The sequence below is a fragment of the Suncus etruscus genome, chromosome 7 (assembly GCF_024139225.1).
Source record: "Suncus etruscus isolate mSunEtr1 chromosome 7, mSunEtr1.pri.cur, whole genome shotgun sequence".
NCBI lineage: Eukaryota > Metazoa > Chordata > Mammalia > Eulipotyphla > Soricidae > Suncus > Suncus etruscus.
Genome location: NC_064854.1, coordinates 107,675,196 through 107,694,985, shown reverse-complemented (window position 1 = coordinate 107,694,985; position 19,790 = coordinate 107,675,196).

Here is a 19,790-nt window from a genome sequence, read left to right as displayed (position 1 = left end):
AATGTGACTCCTGCAACCCTCCTTCCAGAGTAATCTAGACTATTATTTTCACTCTTAGAATTTTTATCAAACCACCTTTTCCATTGTAAATATTGAAAAGCACTCAAATAAGTTTCACTACAATGATAAAGTCCTGTTGAGTCCAACACCCACCATCACGCCAGGTATCAAGGTATTTAACACAAAACAGAAAAGAGGAACATACTTGAAGTATGCTTTCTTAAATGTACTGAAGGGTGACTCCTGGCTATGCATTCAGAAATCACTCCAGCTCAGGGGACCATATGGGATGCCTGGGATCAAACACAGACCTTTCAGAACTATTAGAAAGTGCTTCAGAAACTTTCAAAGCAAGATTAGAATAATCAGCCTGTGCCTCATCAAATTTTAATGCGAGATTAGAGAATTCAGCTTGAAGCTTGAATCTTTTTGTTTGTTTGTTTTTTTGGGGGGGCACACATCTGGCAGAGCTCAGGGGTTAATCCTGGCTCTCTGCTCAGAAATCGTTCCTGGCGGGCACGGGGACCATATGAGATGCTATGATTTGAAACACCTTTGGTCCTGGGTCGGCCACTTTCAAGGCAAATGCCCTACTACTACGTTATCTCTCTGGCTCCCAACCCAAATCTTTTGATTCTCAAGATCATACAAAATAAAAAAACAAAACAAAACAAGGAAAGCCACTACTAATGCAGTTTGCATAAGGAGAACCCAGGGTCCTTCAACCAAAGCCCAAGCAAATGACATCACTTGAACCAAAGGGTCTTAAGCCTAATAGCCCAGAATGGCAAATCCACCCGAGAAGCAATGAAATGAACATCTCACCGGTTGGCAGCAGAATCTCTTTCATATTTCCTTTTACTGTTTCAGGTCCAAGTTCGGGCAACATCTCTAACTGGAGGGCCTTGCTCCAAAATTGAGGATCTGGGAGACCCAGGGTTGGAAGCAAACATTAATGCAGGATATAATCCACAGAGTACAAAAGTACAAGAACAGGTTTAAGAAATCCAGCACTCGGGCCCGGAGAGATAGCACAGCGGCGTTTGCCTTGCAAGCAGCCAATCCAGGACCAAAGGTGGTTGGTTCGAATCCCGGTGTCCCATATGGTCCCCCGTGTCTGCCAGGAGCTATTTCTGAGCAGACAGCCAGGAGTAACCCCTGAGCACTGCTGGGTGTGGCCCAAAAACAAAACAAAACAAAAAAATCCAGCACTCAATCAAAGAATCCCACCACACAAGCTTTCTGCTTCTAAAGAGGAATGCAACTTAGTGGAAGAAGAGCTAAGAATGAGCGCCTGCCTTCTTCTGACCTCTGTTTTTATTGACAAGACTCAAGTCACATCGAGGGTGGAATACTAAGTAGGAAATAATCCAATAGTCCCATCACCAGATTACAACCTAAGGCAAGTATGAATATTGATTAGGGTGGGACCAATAATCCAATTGTGTAACAGTCCTGACCTGGCCCTGTGTCATGGCCAGCTTGTGTTTGCAGTGGAGGTTATGGTGTGCCTCCAGGAAAACTGCAGGGCTCTTCCCTACCATGCCCTTTGGCCTGGGTGGGGGCCCTGCCAGTGGCCAGACTGTTCCTCCTGCCTCTTTTCTGGGGGTGCTTGCAGAGGGTCCTGCTTGTCTTTCTCATTCTCCCCAGGTGACGCTGGCTAGGACGCATTCAGTCTGGACTAGGTCCTCGCTGGGCCCATAGCCACTGCAAGCGCCTCCCTTGACATGGTCATGTTGGGGTGGTCCTCAAACTACGGCTCGCGGGCCACATATTGTATTTATTCCCATTTTGTTTCTTCACGTCTAAATAAGATATATGCAGTGTGCATAGAAATTTGTTCATAATTTTTGTTTTTACTATAATCTGGCCCTCCAACAGTCTGAAGGACAGTGAACTGGCCCCCTGTTTAAAAAGTTTGAGGACCCCTGGTAGTCTCCCTTCTGATTTGGCCATCAGTGTGCATGGTGTGTGTGAGCTGGGATGCTCTGTTATCTGGGAGTCCTCCTGCTTCTGTCTGCTCTGCCACTGGGTCATCAGGCCCTGAAATTGGCTCATTCATTGGCTCATTATGTGCAGGAAAGGGGCTGAATGACGCCCAGGGCAGTGATGGGCCTCAGTTCCAGACGACTCCAGGCAAACCAGACTCTGGCTCCAAGTGGCCCGGAAACGGCTCCCAGCTGCATTGGTTTCTGCTGGAGCCAAGTCAGCCTCAGGGCCTCGGAGCAGGTGTGGCTCGGGATGGTATGGGAAGAAGGGGTACCGTCCCCATGGGCCGGGCGGTGGCGCTAAAGGTAAGGTGCCTGCCTTGCCTGCGCTAACCTTGGACGGACCGCGGTTCGATCCCCCGGTGTCCCATATGGTCCCCCAAGCCAGGAGCAACTTCTGAGCACATAGCCAGGAGTAACCCCTGAGCGTTACTGGGTGTGGCCCAAAAACCAAAAAAAAAAAAAAAAGAAGGGGTACCGTTTATTGTCTCAACAGGACCCCGAGCTGCTTCTGCCTTTGCCACAGCTCTGCAGCCAGGTAACCCTCTGGCTCCCCCAGCAGGGTCAGTGGGGGTGACTACCTGGCCCAGTAGGTGTGAGTGTTCCAGGAATCCCTCCCAAGATGTGCTTGAAGTACATGATGTGCTGGAAGCTGCCAGTGAGTGTGCTGACACGATTGTTTCTTTATATACTTGAGCAGACTATTTTCCAACATGAGAGGTTATTTCAAATCCTTTTCTCTCTCTCTCCCTCCCTCCCACCTTCCCTCCATTTCTTTCTTTTTCCCATTACTTTGTCTATCTTCTATCCTCCTTCCTCTCTTCCATTTTCTCATACTTCTGCCAGCTATGCAGAGCTCAGACCTCCTCTCGGGGCCAGTCATGGCTAGACACCTCACTCTGGACTGGGACTGACTGGGGCAGAACAATCTCCTCCTAGCTGCAGCCAGACACTCCTCCTTCCCCTGACTGGGCCTCTCCCTGGACATTCTTCTCTCTGACTCTTCACTACTCCCTAAACTTACTCCCCCCTTGACTGGGGACCAAGCTAGGGCTGGGGCTAGGCCAAGCCAGTCTGTCAGGGCCCTGGATGGTTTGGGAACAAAAGCACTTTAATGAAAATTTCTTTTCCCTCGCCTATTTTGTCCTTGTAAATATGGATATCCACTGACCAGATAGGAGGGAGCATCTTTGTAAAAAGGGTCACATAAAGGCATATTAGTTAGAATTTATTAATTTTGTGTAGTGAAGGACAGAGTGAAGGACCCCAGCCTCCTCTGAACATGAAGGTCATCAGCATTCAAGACCTGGAAAATGGATCACAGCCAGTCAGTGCACTTGACTAACTCACTGTAAAGCAAGGCAGGGTTCTTGGGCACATTCCCTCACACATTCCTCTCACCAGAGCCAGGGCTAGTTCTGGGGACTTCTTGGAGGGGATGTTAGATTTAGCCAGGACCCCTGTGCTGTGCTAGATTAGCCTGCTCTGGGGAGAGGGGGCTCTTTGTCTCGCTTCCTCTGGACCACCAAGGACACTCCTTTCTGCTGAAAACTTCTCTTCCCTCTCTCCTTACCATGTCCTGCCACTCACTGCTTGGGAAGCTACGATCCTCCTGACCCTTCAGAGGGACTCCTGAGCACAAGTGGATGTGGATGTTTGGATGTGAAGTATGACCCTTCAGTGTGGGTAGGTGCATACATGCATGTTGTGTGTTAAGCATAGGTGTGCTGACAATGTATGTGGAGGGATGTGAGTGTGTGTTATGTATATATGTGCCTCTAGTGTGGCATGTACATTTGAAGTGTGTGTGTATAGGTATGTGGAGTTTTCATGTGAATGTGTTTGTGGGAAGGGGAGCTCTGAATACCCAGACATGGCCACAGTGAGGTGTCAGCACCTTCACACTCTCCCCAAACTGAGACTGCCTCTAACCCTTGTCCCTGGTAGCAGCACTTTTCAGTCTCTGACCCTGTATCTCCCAACCCTATAGGTCAGAAGGTAACCAGCTTACAGGCTTCATCTTCTTTGGAAATTCCATTTGAGGTCTTACCAGTCCTGCTAAAATCAGAGCTTGTTTTGATTCCATGAAGTCTCCCCATGCTGCTGGGTCCACAAGTTTAGCCATTCCTTGGCATATGCCATATCTATTAATGATTCTGGGTCAACCAAGTCCACCCAAGCCTTAGAGTCCTCAGAAAGCATTAAAATTGTTGGGTCTCTTGAGGCCACCCAAGCCACGGGGTCCTCTGAAGCCACACAAGTCTCAGAGTCCACAGACACCATTGACGCTTTTAGGTCCATTGAGGCTTCCGAATGACATGGGCGGCCTTCATGGACACCTCACTTTGGATTGGGATAGGCTGGGACAGGACAATTTCCTTCTAGCTGCAGCCAGGCACCCCTTCCTTCCTGTTTGGGGCCTCTCCCTGGACATTCTCCTTTCTGACTCTTCCCTAAGCCCTAGACTTACCTCCTCCCTGACTGGGGACATAGCTAAGGCTGAGGCTAGGCCAAGCCAGTCTGTCAGGGCCCTGGATGGTTTGGGGACAAAAGCACTTGAATAATGAAAATTCCCTTCCCTCGCCTATTTTGTCCTTGTAAATATGTATATCCCCTGACCAGAGAGGAGGGAGCATTTTTGTAAAAACGGTCACATCAAGTCATATAAGTTATAAATTATTAATATTAAGAAGTGGGTGCAGAGCCTGTGGCCCCAGGCTCTTCGAAGTCTTCAGAAATGAAGGGGGTCAGCATTTAGGACCTGGAAAATGGATCACAGCCAGTCAGTTCACTAGACTAACTGTAAATTAAGGTAGGGTTCTTGGGCACACTCCCCTCACCAGGGCTGCGGCTGGATCTGGGGGCCTCTTGGAGGGGATGTTATATTTAGCCAGGACCACTGTGCTGTGCTGTGCTGAACTGGCCTGCTTTTATTTCCCCATCTATGGTTTGGGTATTTGAAGGACAAACCCCCTTCCCTTAATGTGGTATAAGGAGTAGGAGCACAGGATCCATAAGGAGACAAAGAAACCAGACTTGATTGGTTAGGCCTGCTTTTATTCTAGATTTGTATGGGCATTGTTCTGGGCAGAGTTTGGGGTCTTACAGTCTCAGGTTTATTTGTAACCCTTAGTAGATTTAAAATCATATTGTGATGTTTAACGTAGTACAAATTGAATTGAAGCCTCACCCTTTTCTTCCACATATCCAGGGCATAAGTATAGTCACTATACCACTTGACTTGCTGACATCACTGATGGTAATGAAGTCGACGACCATGTTCATGTCCACGCTGACACTCGCTACATTGCCAGACTTGTCACTGATGTTCCTCTTTGTATCATCAAGATGTTTGATGTCATGGGTATAAATTCTGCCTCAGATGCCATCACCAATGCCCCTGGGTTCACCGAGACCTCTAAGACTTGCTCGAGTAATGGATGTTCAGAGGCCACCCAAGTCGCTGAGTCCTCTGAAGTCACCAGAGTTGCTGGAACCACTTGGTCTGCCAAGGCCATGTAAGTCACCGGGTCCTCCAAGGCCACCCAAGTCTTGGAGTCCACAGACACCATTGATGTTTTTGGGTCCATTGAGGCTTCCGAATGATGTGGGTGGCCTTCCTGGACACCTCACTTTGGATTGGGATAGGCTGAGACAGGAAAATTTCCTTCTAGCTGCAGCCAGGCACCCCTTCCTTCCTGTTTGGGGGTCTCTCCCTGGACATTCTCCTTTCTGACTCTTCCCTACCCCCTAGACTTACCTCCTCCCTGACTGGGGACCCAGCTAGGTCTGAGGCTAGGCCAAGCCAGTCTGTCAGGGCCCTGGATGGTTTGGGGACAAAAGCACTTGAATAATGAAAATTCCCTTTCTTCGCCTATTTTGTCCTTGTAAATATGTATATCCCCTGACCAGAGAGGAGGGAGCATCTTTGTAAAAAGGGACACATCAAATCATATACATTATAATTTACTAATTTTAAGAAGTGGGGGCAGAGCCTGTGGCCCCAGCCTCTTTGGAGCCCTCAGGGACTCAGGAGGTCAGCATTCAGGACCTGAAAATGGATCACAGCCAGTCAGTTCACTAGACTGACTAACTGTAAAGCAAGGCAGGGTTCTTGGGCACACTCCCCTCACCGGGACTGGGGCTGGATCTGGGGGGCTTCTTGCAGGGGATGTTATATTTAGCTAGGACCCCTGTGCTGAGCTGAACTGGCCTGCTCTGGGAAGAGGGGGTCTTTGCCCCGCTTCCTCTAGACTACCAAGAATACTCCTACCTGCCGAAACTTCCCTTCCCTCTCTCTTCCCATCATGTCCTGCCACTCACTGCTTGGGCAACAGCCATCTTCCTGACCCTTCCAGAGGGACTGCTGGACACAAGTGGATGAGCGTGTGTATATGTGGACGTGATGTTTGACTGTTCAGTGTGAGTAGGTTCATGTATGTGTGTGTATGAATGTGTATGTGGAAAGGGGAGCTCTGAACACCCAGACAGGGCCATGGTAAGGCGTCAATACCTTTACACTCCCTCCCCAAATTCAGGCTTCCTCTAGCCCTTGTTTGTTCCTGGTGGCAACACTTGCCAGACTCTGGCTCTGTGTCTCCCAAAGCCCTATAGGTCAGGGGATGACACAGCCTACAGGTTTCAGCTTCTTTGGAAATTCCATTTGAGTTGCTACTGGTCCTGCTGCTATCAGCTATTGCTCTGATTTCACAAAGGTCCCCATGCTCCTGAGTCTGTCGAGGTCATCCATGTGGTTAGATACTTGTATCTTAATCCTTGTATATTCTTTTTGGTCTAAGGTGGGGTTCATTAGGGGTTTTTCTTGTTATTATTGTTGTTGTTGTTGTTGTTGAGTGGGGAGTTCATGGGTATTTTGAGACTACAACTAGTAGTGCTCAGGCTTATTCCTGGCTGCATGCTCAGAAATCACTCTTGCTGCTCTTGAGACAATATGGTATGTTGGGGATTGAATCCAGGTCAGCCACTGGTAAATCAATCCTCGAGCTCCAAAATCAGGACATGGAAACAGGCAGGTCTAGAAGCCAACACTGATGCAGAAAATAATCCACATGCACTGAAGCGCGTGAACAGTTTAGGAATCACAACACACAGCCTCCTGCTTTTATGAAGCAGGCAGTCCAGTAAGGAAATCCAGAAATGCAAGAGAGTGTTTTCCTGAGACCCAGGAATTGATTAGGAAGAAACTGACCACATCCTGGGGTGGAGAGCAAGTGATCTAAACACCAATCCAAATTGCTACCTTCAAAGATGCTTCCAACCAATGAGGGACACGGCATATGCTGAATGGGGTGGCATCCAGTGAATCCAACAAAGCAAGTAGAGGAAAGTGCCCTCTCTGCTGTACTATTGCTGCTGTTCAAATGAGATTTGACAGCCTTGCCATTCTTGCAGGCAAAGGAAGTTAGGAAGATTCCATGCTAAAGAGAGGCTGGCAGATGAGTCCTGGCTTTTGTCCTTGCAACCATTACTTAATATTTCTTATATCCCCATCTATGGTTTGGGTATTTGAAGGAGAAACCCTCTTCCCTCAAGTGCAGTATAAGGAGTAGAAGCACAGGAACCATAAGGAGACAATGAATCCATACTTGATTGGTTCGGTCTGTTTTTATTCTAGATCTGTATGGGCATTCTTCTGGGCAGATTTTGGGGTCTTACGGTCTCAGGTGTATTTGAAACCCTTAGTAGTTTTAAAAATCATATTGTGATGCTTAACATAGGACAGATTGAATGGAAGCCTCCGCCTTTTCTTCCACATATCCAGGGCATAAGTATAGTCACTATACCACTTGACTTGCTGACATCACTGATGGTATTGAAGTCGATGACCTCCACATTTGTGTCCACGCTGACACTAGCCACATTGCCAGCCCTCTCAGTGATGTTCCTCTTTGTATCATCAAGGCGTTTGATGTCACGGGTATAAATTCTGCCTCATATGCCATCACCAATGCCCCTTGTTTCCCCGAGATCCCCTTGGACTTTCTCGGGTAATGGATGTTCTGAGGCCACCCAAGTCGCTGGGGCCTCTGAAGTCACCAAAGTTGCTGGAACCACTTGGTCTGTCAAGGCCATGTAAGTCACCGGGTCCTCCAAGGCCACCCAAGTTTGGAGTCCACAGACACCATTGATGCTTTTGGGTCCATTGAGGCTTCCGAATGATGTGGGTGGCCTTCGTGGACACCTCACTTTGGATTGGGATAGGCTGAGACAGGACAATTTCCTTCTAGCTGCAGCTAGGCACCCTTTCCTTCCTTTTTGGAGCCTCTCCCTGGACATTCTCCTTTCTGACTCTTCCCTACCCCATAGACTTACCTCCTCCCTGACAACTATGGCTTTGGCTAGGCCAAGCCAGTCTCAGGGCCCTGGATCTTTTGGGGACAGAAGCACTTGAATAATGAAAATTCCCTTTCCTCACCTATTTTGTCCTTGTAAATATGTATATCCCCTGACCAGAGAGGAGGGAGCATCTTCGTAAAAAGGGTCACATCAAGTCATATAAGTTATAATTTATTAATATTAAGAAATGGGTGCAGAGCCTGTGGCCCCAGGCTCTTCAGAGTCCTCAGAAACAAAGGGGGCCAGCATTCAGAACCTGGAAAATGGATCACAGCCAGTCAGTTCACTAGACTTACTGTAAAGCAAGGTAGGGTTCTTGGGCACACTCCCCTCACCAGGGCTGCGGCTGGATCTGGGGGGCCTCTTGGAGGGGATGTTATATTTAGCCAGGACCACTGTGCTGTGCTGAACTGGCCTGCTCTTATTTCCCCATCTATGGTTTGGGTATTTGAAGGACAAACCCCTTCCCTCAATGTGGTCTATGGAGTAGGAGCACAGGATTCATAAGGAGACAAAGAAACCAGACTTGACTGGGTTAGGCCTACTTTTATTCTAGATTTGTATGGGCATTGTTCTGGGCAGAGTTTGGGGTCTTACAGTCTCAGGTGTACTCGTAAATCTTATTAGATTTAAAAATATATCTTGATGTTTAACATAGGACAGATTGAATGGAAGCCTCCGCCTTTTCTTCCACATATCCAGGGCATAAGTATAGTCACTATACCACTTGACTTGCTGACTTCACTGATGGTATTGAAGTCGATGACCTCCACATTCATGTCCACACTGATACTAGCCACATTGCCAGCCCTCTCAGTGATGTTCCTCTTTGTATCATCAAGGCGTTTGATGTCACGGGTAAAAATTCTGCCTCATATGCCATCACCAATGCCCCTTGTTTCCCCGAGATCCCCTTGGACTTTCTCGAGTAATGGATGTTCTGAGGCCCCCCAGTCGCTGGGTCCTCTGAAATCACTAATGTTGCAGGAACCACTTGGTCTGCCAAGGCCATGTAAGTCACCAGGTCCTCCAAGACCACCCAAGTTTGGAGTCCACAGACACCATTGACACTTTTGGGTCCATTGAGGCTTTCGAAATATGTGGGTGGCCTTCTTGGACACCTCACTTTGGATTGGGATAGGCTGTGACAGGACAGTTTCCTTCTAGCTGCAGCCAGGCACCCCTTCCTTCTTGTTTGGGGCCTCTCCGTGGACATTCTTCTTTCTGACTCTTCCCTACCCCATAGACTTACCTCCTCCCTGACTGGGGACATAGCTAAGGCTGAGGCTAGGCCAAGCCAGTCTGTCAGGGCCCTGGATGGTTTGGGGACAGAAGCACTTGAATAATGAAAATTCCCTTTCCTCACCTATTTTGTCCTTGTAAATATATATCTCCCCTGACCAGAGAGGAGGGAGCATCTTTGTAAAAAGGATCACATCAAGTCATATAAGTTATAATTTATTAATATTAAGAAGTGGGTACAGGGGCCGGGAAGGTGGCGTTAGAGGTAAGGTGTCTGCCTTACAAGCGCTAGCCAAGGAACGGACTGCGGTTCGATCCCCCGGCGTCCCATATGGTCCCCCAAGCCAGGGGCGATTTCTGAGCACATAGCCAGGAGTAACCCCCCTGAGCGTCAAACGGGTGTGGCCCAAAAACCAAAAAAAAAAAAAAAAAAAAGGAAGTGGGTGCAGAGCCTGTGGCCCCAGGCTCTTCGGAGTCCTCAGAAACAAAGGGGGTCAGCATTCAGGACCTGAAAAATGGATCACAGCCAGTCAGTTCACTAAACTAACTGTAAACCAAGGCAGGTTTCTTGGGCACACTCCCTCACCAGGGCTGGGCTGGATCTGGGGGGCCTCTTGGAGGGGATGTTATATTTAGCCAGGACCACTGTGCTGTGCTGAACTGGCCTGCTCTTTTTTTCCCCATCTATGATTTGGGTATTTGAAGAACAAACTCCCTTCCCTCAATGTGGTCTAAGGAGTAGGAGCACAGGATCCATAAGGAGACAAAGAAACCAGACTTGACTGGTTAGGCCTACTTTTATTCTAGATTTGTATTGGCATTCTTTTGGGCTGATTTTGGGCTCTTACAGTCTCAGGTGTATTTGTAACCCTTAGTAGATTTAAAATCATATTGTGATGCTTAACATAGGACAGATTGAATGGAAACTTCCCCCTTTTGTTCCACATATCCAGGGCATAAGTATAGTCGCTATGCTGCTTGACTTGCTCACATCACTGATGGTATTGAATTCGATGACCTCCACATTCGTGTCCATGCTGACAGTAGCCACATTGCCAGAGATGTCACTGATGTTCCTTTTTGTATCATCAAGATGTTTGATGTCACGGGTAAATTCTGCCTCATATGCCATCACGAATGCCCCTGGGTTCACCAAGACCCCTAAGACTTACTCAGTTAATGCATGTTCTGAGGCCACCCAAGTCGCTGGGTCCTGTGAAATCACCAGTGTTGCTGGAACCACTTGGTCTGCCAAGGCCATGTAGTCACCGGGTCCTCCAAGGCCACCCAAGTCTCGGAGTCCACAGACACCATTGATGCTTTTGGGTCCATTGAGGCTTCCGAAGGATGTGGGTGGCCTTCGTGGACACCTCACTTTGGATTGGGATAGGCTGGGACAGGACAATTTCCTTCTAGCTGCAGCCAGGCACCCCTTCCTTCCTGTTTGGGGTCTCTCCCTGGACATTCTCCTTTCTGACTCTTCCCTACCTCCTAGACTTACCTCCTCCCTGACTGGGGACACAGCTAGGGCTGAGGCGAGGCCAAGCCAGTCTGTCAGGGCCCTGGATGGTTTGGGGACAAAAGCACTTGAATAATGAAAATTCCCTTTCCTCACCTATTTATTGTCCTTGTAAATATGTATATCCACTGACCGGAGAGGAGGGAGCATCTTTGTAAAAAGGGTCACATCAAATGATATACGTTATAATTTATTATTTTTAAGAAGTGGGTGCAGAGCCTGGTGCCCAAGCCACCTCTGAGCGAGATCTCAGGCACGAAGACAGTCAGCATTCAGGGCCTGGAATATAGATCACAGTTAGTCAGTGCACCAGACCAAGTCATTGTAATGCAAGGCAAGGTTTTTGGGCACACTCCCTTATAGACTCCCCTCAACAGGACCAGGGCTGATTCTGGGGTCATTTTGGAGAGGATGGTAGATTTAGCCAGGACCCTTATGATGTGCTGGATTGGCCTGCTCTGGTAGGAGGGGGTCTTTACCCCTCTTCCTCTGGACCACCAAGGACACTTCTTCCTGCAGAAAACTTCCCTTTCCACTCTCCCCACCCTGTCTTGCCACTCACTGCTTCTGCTTCCTAACACTTCTGGGGGACCCCAGGACACAGGTGGATGGGTATGTGGCTGGTTGGATGTGAAGTATGAGTGTTCAGTGTGGGTAGGTGCATATTTGTATGTATATGCATGTTGTCTGTTAAGCTTAGGTGTGTTCGGCCTGTATGTGGAGGGCTGTATGTGTTATGAACTTATGTGCCTCTAGTGTGCTATGTGTGTGTTTAGGTGTGTGGAGTGTCCATGTGAATGTGTATGTGTGAAGGGGAGCTCTGAACACCCAGACATAGCCACCGTGAGGCATCAGCAACTTCACACACTCCCCAAACTGAGGCTGCCTCTAGCCCTTGTCCCTGGTGGCAGCACTTGCCAGGCTCTGGCCCTGTGTCTCCAAAGTCCTGTAGGTCAAGGGGTGAACCAGCCCACAGGCTTTACCTTCTTTGGAAATTCCATTTGAGGTCTTACCAGTCCTGCTGACATTAGATCCTGTTCTAATTTTGCTGAGATCCCCCTTGATGCTGGGTCCACATGGTTTACCCCTTCCTCAGCATATGCTAAGCCCATTAGATGTTCCACCGAAGCCTCGGGGTCTGCAGTTGCCATTAAAGCCCTTGGGTCTACTGAGGCCTCCCAAGCCATAGAGTCCCCCAAGGCCTCCCTGCCACTTGACCTGCCAAGACTATTAATGGTATTGGCCTTGCTGCTGGTGATGCTGCTCTGGGTCTTTCCAAGGTGATTCCTGTCTCTGGTATTATCAGCAATGCTGCCTCTGATGATGCTATCACTGATGCCTTTGGACATCAGTGGTCCGAGACCTCCATGACCTCCAAGGTCACTGGTTCTTCCCTGGCCACCCAAGCTGCTGGGTGCTCCAAGGGCACCTGTGGGGCTAGGTCCACTGGGTCTGTCTAGGCCTATGATGGCTAACCTTTTTGAGCTCAAGTGCCCAGACTGCTGCACAAAACCAAAGAATTTCCTCAAATTGCTAGCATGTCAATTAAACCTTAATAACAAGATTTTAGTTTCTAAAACCTCTTTATATAGTTGCCCGAACTATGTAACATTTTTAAAGGTTGGAATCTTTGTATGGTCAGAGAATCAATTTGAATCACGATCCTTTGGTTTTCATTTCAATTTATTGGCAATTTATGATGTTGTAATGATTTCATTCAATTTAATGAATTTAGGAAGAATTGGATTCAGTAACACAATATATTTTAAATGTATTATTCATATAAAATGTCAAATGTATCCTGAGTAAAAAAACGATAAAATTCTTAAAACTGTTAACTGTGTCAAGACTCGGTGTGTATTCCCAAAGGGTCTATACATTATTTTTCTAAAGCAAAGACAGACTTTCACCTTTGAAACAAAAATGACAAGCGCTTATCAATAAAACCAAACCACAGGGTCCGCACTTTTTACAATGAAAAATCTGGATAACAAGAGGCAGCTCAGCAATGTCCAACCTTAGTGAGCTGGAGGTTCATGTGACAGCAGAGGACTAAGAAGAGATGTTTTATTTGAAGTCTTGATGCCGGATTCAAACTGCCATCCATCCTGTATTGGCCCCATGCAAGGCAAATTTCTCCTTCCTTCCTTCCTTCCTTCCTTCCTTCCTTCCTTCCTTCCTTCCTTCCTTCCTTCCTTCCTTCCTCCCTTCCTCCCTCACTCCCTTCCTTCTTTACTTCCTTCCTTCTTCCCTCCTCTTTCTTTTTCTCTTTCTTTCATTCTTTCTTTCTAATTCTTTCTTTCCTTCCTTTTTCTTTCTTTCATTCTTTCTTTCTAATTCTTTCTAATTCTTTCTTTCTTTCTTCCTTCCTTCCTTCCTTCCTTCCTTCCTTTCTTTCTTCCTTTCTTTCCTTTCTTCTTTCTTTCCTTCCTTTCTTTCTTTCTTTCTTTCTTTCTTTCTTTCTTTCTTTCTTTCTTTCTTTCTTTCTTCCTTTCTTTCTTTCTTTCTTTCTTTCTTTCTTTCTTTCTTTCTTTCTTTCTTTCTTTCTTTCTTTCTTTCTTTCTCTCTCTTTCTTTCTTTCTTTCTTTCTTTCTTTCTTTCTTTCTTTCTTCCTTTCTTCTTTTAGTTTTCTCTGTAATTGGGCATAAGATAGTATGACAACAATCATTGGCTTTGTCAAAGGGCATAGATTTTGTCGAGATTCTTAATTTCCGTATTTCTAACCTGCTTTATTTTTTATTTTTATTTTATTTAAATTTTTATTGTGAACAAAATGAATTAAGAATCTTTCACAGTAATATTCAAGGTACATAGTGACAATGAATCAAGGGCATTCCCATCACCAGTGTGGTCCTCCCTCCTCCCCTGTTCCCAGCATGCATCCTATTATCTCCCTCCTTTGCCCTCCAGACTGCTAGTGTAACTGGTTCCCTATGTGTCTAGCTTGTTGTAGATTGGTTATCAATGCTGTTGTCATTGACTTTGGGTTTGGTGTTTAAGTCTGATCAATTTTTATTTCTATTCAATGATCATACGACTGTTTGGTCCTGGTACCTCTCATTGCCTCTGTCGATTTTCACACACATTCTGCATATGGCCTCAGAGCTCCCTAAATAATCTCTGTATAGCTCTCCATGAACTAGGTATCTGCATCATTTTTTCCCCAAGACTTCAAGTTCTCTTACAATTTTAAAACCACCCGGGGTAGTCTTGCCTATGTATTTCCTGCTGTGTACTGGCCTTCACCTATCAGCATTTTTATAAGATAATGTGACTCCTGCAACCCTCCTTCCAGAATGATCTAGACTATTATTTTTACTTTTAGAATTTTCATCAAACCACATTTTCCATATCAAATATTGAGAAGCCCTCAAATACATTTTTGCTATAGTGATAAAATTCTGTTGGGTCCAACACCCACCAAAGTATTCAACACAAAATGGAACACTTCGAGCATACTTTCTGAAATGAACTGAGGGGTGATTCCTGATTATGCACTCAGAAATCACTTCAGATCAGGGGACCATATGGGATGCCTGGGATCAAACACAGACCTTTCAGAAATATTAGAAAGCACATTAGAAACTTTCAAAGCAAGAGTAGTAAAATTTGCCTCATCAAATTTGAATGTGAGGCTAGAGAATTCAGCGCAAATCTTTGGATTCTCAAGATACATACAAAATGAAAAACAAGGAAAGCCACCTCTACTGCATTTTGCTTGAGGAGAAGCCAGGGTCCCTCCACCAAAGCCCAAGCAAATGAATCCCATTGAACCAAAGAGTCCTCAGCCTAACAGCACAGAACAGGAAATCCACCTGAGAAGCAATGAAATGAACATCTCACCAGGCAGCGCCAGAGGCCCATTCTTATTTCCTTTTACAGTTTCAGGTCCAACTTCGGGCGACATGTCTAATTGAAAGGCCTTGCTCCAAAATGAGCATCTGGGTGACCCAGCACTGGAAGTAAACGTTGATGCAGGAAATAATCCACAGAGTAAAAAGTGCAAGAACAGGTTTAGGGATTTCAGCACTCAAGCTATAAAAATCCCACCACACCAGCAGCTTAGTGGATGGAGAGTGCAGAATGAGCTCCTGCCTTCCTCTGAGCCCTACTTTTATTGACAAGAACCAAGCCAAACCTAGGGTGGGAGAGAAATACCAAGTAGGGAATAATCCAAGAATCCCATCACCAGATTCTCTCTTAGGGCAGTATGAATATTGATTACAGTGGGACCAATAATCTCATGGTGTACCAGCCCTGACCAGGCCCTGTGTCATGGCCAGCCTGTTTTTGCAGTGTAGGGATGGTGTGCATCCACAGAAACTGTGTGTGTTTGCTCTCCTGTGCCCTGTTACCTGTGTGGGGGCCCTGCCCATGATCAGACTGTTCGTCCTGCCTCTTCTTTGGAGTGCCTTGCTCAGTCTCACCTGGAGACTCTGGCTGGGATGCATTCAGCCTGGACTAGCACCTCGATGGGCCCACTGCCATGGCAAGCAGCTCCCTTGGCATGCAGAGGGGCTGGTCATGTTGGGGTCTAGACAGTCTCTCACTTGACTTGGCCATCAGTGCATATGGTGTGTGTCAGCACAGTTGCTTTATTATCTGGGAGTCTTACAGCTGCTGTCGTCTCTACCACTGGGTCATCAGGCCAGTTGACATGGCTCACTCATGGATCATCATGTGCAGAAAAGTGGCAGTGTGGGCCTCAGGTCCAAGTGACTTCAGAAAAACAGATTTTGGCTCTATGTGGTTTGGACACTGCTGCCAACTTAATCTGTTCCTGCTGGACCCGAGTTCGTCTCAGGGCCGTGAAGCCGGTGTGGCTCGGTCTGGTGTGGGTGCTGGAATGCCAGGTAGTGTCTCAATAGGACCCATGGCAGTGCCCTCTCGTGCTCCTTCTGCACTTGCCACAGCTCTGCAGTCAGGTAACCCTCCTCTGGCTCCCCCAATAGGGTCAGTGTGGGTGAACTCCTGGCCCAGTGGGTGCGAGCGTCCCAGGAATCCTCCCAAGATGTGCTCGAAGCTGCACATGCTCTCACACTTCTACCAGGTGTGCAAAGCTCAGGCCTCCAATCTGGGCCAGTCAAGGCCGGGCACCCCACTCCGGATGGGGACTGGCTGGGCCTGGCTGGGGCAGGACAATCTCCTTCCACCTGAAGCCACACACCCTTTCCTCCCCTGACTGGGGACTCTCCCTGGACTTTCTCCTCCCTGATTCTTCCACACCCTGCTAGATTCAAGGGCACAGATTTCCCTCCTCCCTGACTGAGGACCCAGCCAGGGCTGAGGCTAGGCCAAGCCAGTCTGTCAGGGCCCTGGATGGTTTGGGAACAAAAGCACTTGAATAATGAAATTTTTTTTTCCCTCGCCTATTTTGTCCTTGTAAATATGAATATCCACTGACCAGATAGGAGGGAGCATTTTTGTAAAAAGGGTCACATCAAGTCATATAAATTAGAATTTTTTATTTTTGTCAAGTAGGGGAAGATCCTGTGGCCGCAGCCTCCTCTGATGATGAATGTGGTCACCTTCAGGACCTGGAAAATGGATCACAGCCAGTCAGTGCACCAGACTCAATCATTGTAATGCAAGGCAGGGTTCTTGGGTACACTCTCTCACACACTCCCCTCACCAGGGACGGGACTATTGCTGTGCTGGATTGGCCTGCTCTGTGGAGATGGGGTCTTTGACTCGCTTCCTCTGGACCACCAAGGACACTTCTTCCTGCCAAAACTTCTCTTCCCTCTCTCCCCACTCTGTCTTGCCACTCACTGCCTGGGCAGCTGCCATCCACCTGACCCTTCAAGGAGACTCCTAGGCACAAGTGGATGTGTGTGTGGATGTTTGGATGTGAGGTGTGACTATGCATTGTGGGTAGGTCCGTATACATGTGAATATGTAAGTTGTGTGTTAAGCATAGGAGTGTTGAGCACAGATGTCAAGAGATGTGAGAGTGTTATTATATATGTGCCTCTAATGTGGTGTATGCCTGCTAAGAGTGTATATAGGTGTGTGGAGTGCTCATGTGAATGTGCATGTGGAATGGGGAGCTCTTAGCACTCAGACACGCCACGGTGAGCCATCAGCACCTTCATACTCTCTTCCCAAACTCAGGCTGCCTCTAGCCCTTGTCCCTGGTGGCAGCAGTTGCCAAGCTCTGACCCTGTGCCTCCCAAAGCCCTATAGATCAGGAGGTGACCCAGCCCACATTTTCACCTACTTTGAAAAGTCAGTTATAGGTGATGCTAGATCTGCCGAGGCCAACCAGGCAATGGTTTCTTCTGAGTCTACCCAGGCTGCTGGTTCCATTTTGGTGACCCAAGATGCAGGGTCCACTGGGAACATCCAAGTGGCTGGGTGTGCTGAGGCCACCCAAACCGAGGCTTCCTCAGACATCACCCAAGACTCTGGGTCCAATGATGTTACTATGCCACTTGACTCGCTTATATCAGTTATAGTGTTGAAGTCAATGACCAAATCCATGTCAATGCTTTCATTAGCCTCAATGTCGGGGCCAACATCTGTGGAGGACAGGGAAGAGAGGCAAGCTTTGGTTATGTGTGGGGTTCTTGAGTCACATCTTCCAGTTCCCTCTGAATGGGTATTTGGACATTCTCTGGCAGCAAATAGACATTAAATGCCACCTGGCCATGAGGACTGGACTAGCCGTCATGGAATGGACCTGCCAGCCAGACTGACAATGGACCTGGCCACACCTACTACTCTGGCACCTCACTCAGAGCTACATCTGGACCCAGGGACATAGATGGGTGCTGAAGAGCGATGTGGGACAAGGCTGAAGGAGTTCAGCTTAATGAAAGATAAGAGACAGAGCAAGCATACTGGGCAGTATGGTGCCTGCCATGGGTTGGCCTCACTGGGCTGTGAGGCTACCAGATTTAGTGGCCTGGAAGGACTCTTCGGTGCTCCAAGGAGAAAGACACGCCAAGTACTCTTAGGGGTGCATAGCAGTTGAGAAGGTGGGGAGAAGAAAATCACTGCATAAACTGTGGGTGTCTGGATGGCCATACTGGGCAAAAAGTGGGAATGGGCTGGGGTGTAGAATGGCCACACGTGTCTGCTTCCTGTGGAGAGGGAAGTGCGAGGCCAGGCATCCAGAACACGTGTGATATATGTGTGTGATTGTATGTGTGTGTATGTATGTGTGTGATTGTATGGTCTATCTAATCATGTATCTGCGTGGGACTGTATATGCAGGCGGCGTTGTGTGTCTTCACATGAAGTCTGTGTGCCTGTGTGTCTGTCTCTTGTGTAGTGTGTATTTAATCATTTTTTTCCCTGCTACCTGCTCAGCACACAGGAGCTGACCTCAGTGTTGTTGCTGGTGCCCAAGTCTTGGTTCCTGGTGAAACAGAGAAGGGAGGAGGGGTGTCGACCTTGTGCCATGAGCAGAGGTGCCCAGGAAGGACAGGGCCTAGCCACGGAGTAGAGAGCTTGCTAGCAAGATGATGTGACGTGATCGCCCTTGAGCCCCGTGGGCTGTGGGACTGTGAATGGGCTTCGTGCTAAGGAGGAAGGCTGTAGGACCCTGAGTCCTGGAAACTGTCCAGGTGAGAGCTTGACCCAGAGTGACCATCGTCCAGGGGCCAGTGCCAGGCACTGCTGTCCATGGAGTGCGTCCCTCTGACTCCTCCGGGGGTCTGGTGGGAGGATAGAGAAGGCCAGGGCGCTCTGCTCTTTCCTCTGGAGTAGAGAAATGGGAAGCAAGTCCTACCTGGCTCAGACGTCCTAATTGGGATTGGGAAGCTTCGGATAGAAGCCAAAAGGAAAAGCTGGACCACCACTATTGTGGTGGCCATCTTCATTGTTATACACAAGCCTAAACAAGGAAGTGCAGAGAAAGTCTCCTCTCCTCAACGCTCCGATCAAGGAGACTGAAAAATCTCTGCTCTGTGAGGTCATCTGTGACGTCATGAATGCCAACGAGGGGTGGGGGCGGGGCTTGCCGGTGAGGCCTGTGAGGTCACTTATGCTCTTCCAGGAGGGCTGCCTTGATTATCTGGTCCTTCCTCATTTCCTCTGGAACAAGACCCCCATTCAGGAGTTCCCCACTCAAGGCTATGAACTGTCTAAGCTGTTGCTTGTACATGAAGCTCTGTAGCTCTCCTTTAAATCAGAACAATAACCTCATTGGATAAAATATTCTCGGTGACTAGTTCACTCCATTGAGTTCCATGGTGTTTCTTTTTGTATCCCTCCATTCCTGCTGGCTCAGAGTCCCATTTGTTTGATCTGTGAATCTTCCGAGACTCCTTTTGTATGTGAGTTCTTCTGAGTTTCACTATTCTGTCTTGGGCTTTGGAATTCGGAGTAAAATGTGTCCTGGGAGTTTTTCTAGTTGGTTGAGATTTGCTGGGACTCAGTTCTTGGATATGGGTGCCTGTACTCCTCAACTCTGGAAAATTCTTAGCAGTGGGTTATTTTAATATAAAATAAAAAGTCTAAACTCCTACAAATATATATAAAATATGTAAGAAAATAAAACCAGCCAACCAATGACCTGATTCATACAAAACATGTGTTCTACTCCTTAGAACTATCTACTCTTTCCCAGTATTCTGGTTTTTATGGTCATGCAACACTTAATGATGGGGGAAAGTTATAAGAAATGCAGTCTGTAGCAATTTTATCATTGTATGAACATCACAAAGAATAGTTATACA